The following is a 5,070-nucleotide window of genomic DNA, read 5'->3' as shown; positions in this document are numbered from 1 at the left end:
GCCTGTTGTTGTACCAGTACCAGGCTGTTTTGACTACTGTGGCTGTATAATAGGTTCTGAAGTCAGGTAAGGTGAGGCCTCCCACTTTCTTCTTCTTTTTCAGTAGTGCTTTGCTTATCCGGGGCTTCTTTCCCTTCCATATGAAATTGGTGATTTGTTTCTCTATCCCCTTAAAATATGACATTGGAATTTGGATCGGAAGTGCGTTAAGTGTATAGGTGGCTTTTGGTAGAATAGACATTTTTACTATGTTAAGTCTTCCTATCCATGAGCAAGGTATGTTTTTCCACTTAAGTATGTCCTTTTGAATTTCTTGTAGTAGAGCTTTGTAGTTTTCTTTGTATAGGTCTTTTACATCCTTGGTAAGATTTATTCCTAAGTATCTTATCTTCTTGGGGGCTACTGTGAATGGTATTGATTTGGTGGTTTCCTCTTCGGTGTTCTTTTTGTTGACGTAGAGGAATCCAAATGATTTTTGGATGTTTATTTTATAACCTGAGACTCTGCCAAACTCTTCTATTAGTTTCAGTAGTTTTCTGGAGGATTCCTTAGGGTTTTCTGTGTATATAATCATGTCATCTGCAAATAGTGATAACTTTACTTCTTCCTTGCCAATCCGGATACCTTTTATTTCTCTGTCTAGCCTAATTGCCCTGGCTAGGACTTCCAGCACGATGTTGAATAAGAGCGGTGATAAAGGGCATCCTTGTCTGGTTCAAGGGAAATGGTTTCAGGTTCTCTCCATTTAGAGTGATATTGGCTGTTGGCTTTGCATAAAAAGATGCCCTTTATTATGTTGAGGAATTTTCCTTCAATTCTTATTTTGGTAAGAGTTTTTATCATAAATGGGTGTTGGACTTTGTCAAATGCCTTTTCTGCATCTATTGATAAGATCATGTGGTTTTTGTCTTTTGTTTTATTTATGTGATGGATTACATTAATGGTTTTTCTGATATTAAACCAGCCTTGCATACCTGGTATAAATCCCTCTTGATCATGGTGAATTATTTTTTTGATGTGTTGTTGGATTCTATTGGCTAGAATTTTGTTGAGGATTTTTGCATCTATGTTCATGAGGGATATAGGCCTATAATTTTCTTTTTTTGTAATGTCTTTACCTGGTTTTGGTATCAGGGAGATGGTGGCTTCATAGAATGACTTGGGTAGTATTCCGTCATTTTCTATGCTTTGGAATACCTTCAGTAGTAGTGGTGTTAAGTCTTCTCTGAAAGTTTGGTAGAACTCTGCAGTGAAGCCGTCCGGGCCAGGGCTTTTTTTTCTTGGGAGTTTTTTGATTACCGTTTCCATCTCTTTTTTTGTTATGGGTCTATTTAGTTGTTCTACTTCTGAATGTGTTAGTTTAGGTAGGTAGTGTTTTTCCAGGAATTCATCCATTTCTTCTAGGTTTTCAAATTTGTTAGAGTACAATTTTTCGTAGTAATCTGAAATGATTCTTTTAATTTCATTTGGTTCTGTTGTGATGTGGTCCTTCTCGTTTCTTATTCAGGTTATTTGTTTCCTTTCCTGTATTTCTTTAGTCAGTCTAGCCAATGGTTTATCAATTTTGTTAATTTTTTCAAAGAACCAGCTTTTGGCTTTGTTAATTCTTTCAATTGTTTTTCTGTTCTCTAATTCATTTAGTTTAGCTCTAATTTTTATTATTTGTTTTCTTCTGGTGCCTGATGGATTCTTTTGTTGTTCGCTTTCTATTTGTTCAAGTTGTAGGGACAGTTCTCTGATTTTGGCTCTTTCTTCTTTATGTATGTGTGCATTTATCGATATAAATTGGCCTCTGAACACTGCTTTTGCTGTGTCCCAGAGGTTTTGATAGGAAGTATTTCCATTCTCGTTGCATTCAATGAATTTCCTTATTCCCTCCTTGATGTCTTCTATAACCCAGTCTTTTTTCAGGAGGGTATTGTTCAGTTTCCAAGTATTTGATTTCTTTTCCCTAGTTTTTCTGTTATTGATCTCTAGTTTTATTGCCTTGTGGTCTGAGAAGATGCTTTGTAATATTTCGATGTTTTGGACTCTGCAAAGGTTTGTTTTATGACCTAATATGTGGTCTATTCTAGAGAATGTTCCATGTGCGCTAGAAAAAAAAGTATATTTTGTAGCAGTTGGGTGGAGAGTTCTGTATAAGTCAATGAGGTCAAGTTGGTTGATTGTTGTAATTAGATCTTCCATGTCTCTGTTGAGCTTCTTACTGGATGTCCCGTCCTTCTCCGAAAGTGGTGTGTTGAAGTCTCCTACTATAGTTGTGGAGGTGTCTATCTCGCTTTTCATTTCTGTTAAAATCTGATTTATGTATCTTGCAGCCCTGTCATAGGGTGCATAAATATTTAATATGGTTATGTCTTCCTGATCAATTGTCCCTTTTATCATTATATATAGTGTCCTTCTTTATCCTTTGTGGTGGATTTAAGTCTAAAGTCTATTTTGTCAGAAATTAATATTGCTACTCCTCTTCTTTTTTGCTTATTGTTTGCTTGATATATTTTTTTCCATCCTTTGAGTTTTAGTTTGTTTGTGTCTCTAAGTCTAAGGTGTGTCTCTTGTAGGCAGCATATAGATGGATCGTGTTTCTTTATCCAGTCTGTGACTCTCTGTCTCTTTATTGGTGCATTTAGTCCATTTACATTCAGCGTAACTATAGATAAATAAGTTTGTAGTGCTGTCATTTTGATGCCTTTTTATGTGTGTTGTTGACAATTTCATTTTTCCACATACTTTTATGTACTGAGGCGTTTTTCTTAGTAAATTGTGAGATCCTCATTTTCATAGTGTTTGAGTTTATGTTAGTTGAGTCGTTACGCTTTTCTTGACTTTTATCTTGAGTTATAGAGTTGTTATACCTTTTTGTGGTTACCTTATTATTTACCCCTATTTTTCTAAGTAAAAACCTGACTTGTATTTTCTATATCGCCTTGTATCACTCTCCATATGGCAGTTCAATGCCTCCTGTATTTAGTCCCTCTTTTTGATTATTGTGATCTTTTACCTATTGACTTCCATGATTCCCTGTTATGTACATTTTTTTAATTAATCTTAATTTGTTTGTTTTTGTGATTTCCCTATTTGAGTTGATATCAGGACGTTCTGTTTTGTGACCTTGTGTTGTGCTGATATCTGATATTATTGGTTCTCTGACCAAACAATTTCCTTTAGTATTTCTTGTAGCTTTGGTTTGGTTTTTGCAAATTCTCTAAACTTGTGTTTATCTGTAAATGTCTTAATTTCGCCTTCGTATTTCAGAGAGAGTTTTGCTGGATATATGATCCTTGGCTGGCAGTTTTTCTCCTTCAGTGTTCTGTATATGTCGTCCCATTCCCTTCTTGCCTGCATGGTTTCTGCTGAGTAGTCTGAACTTATTCTTATTGATTCTCCCTTGAAGGAGACCTTTCTTTTCTCCCTGGCTGCTTTTAAAATTTTCTCTTTATCTTTGGTTTTGGCAAGTTTGATGATAATATGTCTTGGTGTTTTTCTTTTTGGATCAATCTTAAATGGGGTTCGATGAGCATCTTGGATAGATATCCTTTTGTCTTTCATGATGTCAGGGAAGTTTTGTGTCAGTTCTTCAACTATTTTCTCTGTGTTTTCTGTCCCCCCTCCCTGTTCTGGGACTCCAATCACCCGCAGGTTATCCTTCTTGATAGAGTCCCACATGATTCTTAGGGTTTCTTCATTTTTTTTAATTCTTTTATCTGATTTTTTTCAGCTATGTTGGTGTTGATTCCCTGGTCCTCCAGATGTCCCAGTCTGCTTTCTAATTGCTCGAGTCTGCTCCTCTGACTTCCTATTGCGTTGTCTAATTCCATAATTTTATTGTTAATCTTTTGGATTTCTACATGCTGTCTCTCTATGGATTCTTGCAACTTATTAATTTTTCCACTATGTTCTTAAGTAATCTTTTTGAGTTCTTCAACAGTTTTATCAGTGTGTTCCTTGGCTTTTTCTGCTGTTTGCCTTATTTCATTTGTGATGTCTTGAAGCATTCTGTAAATTAGTTTTTTATATTCTGTATCTGATAATTCCAGGATTGTATCTTCGTTTGGGAAAGATTTTGATTCTTTTGTTTGGGGGGTTGGAGAAGCTGTCATGGTCTGCTTCTTTATGTGGTTTGATATGGATTGTTGTCTCCGAGCCCTCACTGGGAAACTAGTTTTTCCAGAAAATCCGCTAAAAAAAAAAATGCAGTCAGATCCCTATCAGAGTTATCCCTCTGGCTGAGGCTATTCGGGAACAGAGAGATAGGAGAGTAGCACCTCAGAATATAGCCAGAGTTGCTTGTCTTGCTTGCAATGACTATTATATCTGAGATTCCCGTGGGCGCGTCGCCTATGTGTGGTGTCTGTGTGGAGATTGCCCCCAGGGGTTCTGGCCCGCTGGAGTCAAGGTCAGATCCTCCGCTTCCAGGCCCACACCCAGCATCAAGGCTCCCCTACTGGGCCGGTGCACTCTGGACTCCAAAATCAGTCGCTGCCTCCTGGGGATTTCTCGTCCCTCCAGCCGCGTTGCCGTGCAACCTCTACGAACCAGTTGGGCCCCCTCCCAGGGTTAGTTCAGGTGGTGAAGCAGCTCCCCGTGCTTGTGCCGTGACCGAGTGTCCTGGCTGGGACGCTGTTCTCCCCGCTCCAATACCAGTCGCTGCCTCCCGGGGACTTCTCCTACCGGCTACATCCCACGCCGCCCATGCGACCCAACTGGGCCCCCTCCCGGGGTTAGTTCAGGGGGGTGGAGCAGCTCTCCGTGTTTATGCCATACCTGCTTCCAGTCCAAATCCCGGCGGGATGGTTCCCCGGCTGGGACTCTGCTCTCCCCGTTCCAAGACCAGTCACTGCCTCCCGGGGACTTCTTCTACCGGCTGCGTCCCACGCCGCCCGCGGAACCGGCTGGTCCCCCTCTGGGGTTAGTTCAGGGCGGTGGAGCAGCTGTCTGTGCTTGTGCCGTACCTGACTGGTACGCTGGCTCCTGGCTCTGAAAACAATCGCTGCTTCCCCGTATTAGTTCGTTCTCTGTCTCTAAATCTGTGTTTGTTGTTAAGGGTTCGTAGATTGTTATGTATGTGAT

The sequence above is a fragment of the Elephas maximus genome, chromosome 17 (assembly GCF_024166365.1).
Source record: "Elephas maximus indicus isolate mEleMax1 chromosome 17, mEleMax1 primary haplotype, whole genome shotgun sequence".
Classification (NCBI taxonomy): Eukaryota; Metazoa; Chordata; class Mammalia; order Proboscidea; family Elephantidae; genus Elephas; species Elephas maximus.
The sequence above is the reverse complement of the archived record's forward strand: the minus strand, read 5'-3'. Positions refer to the sequence as shown.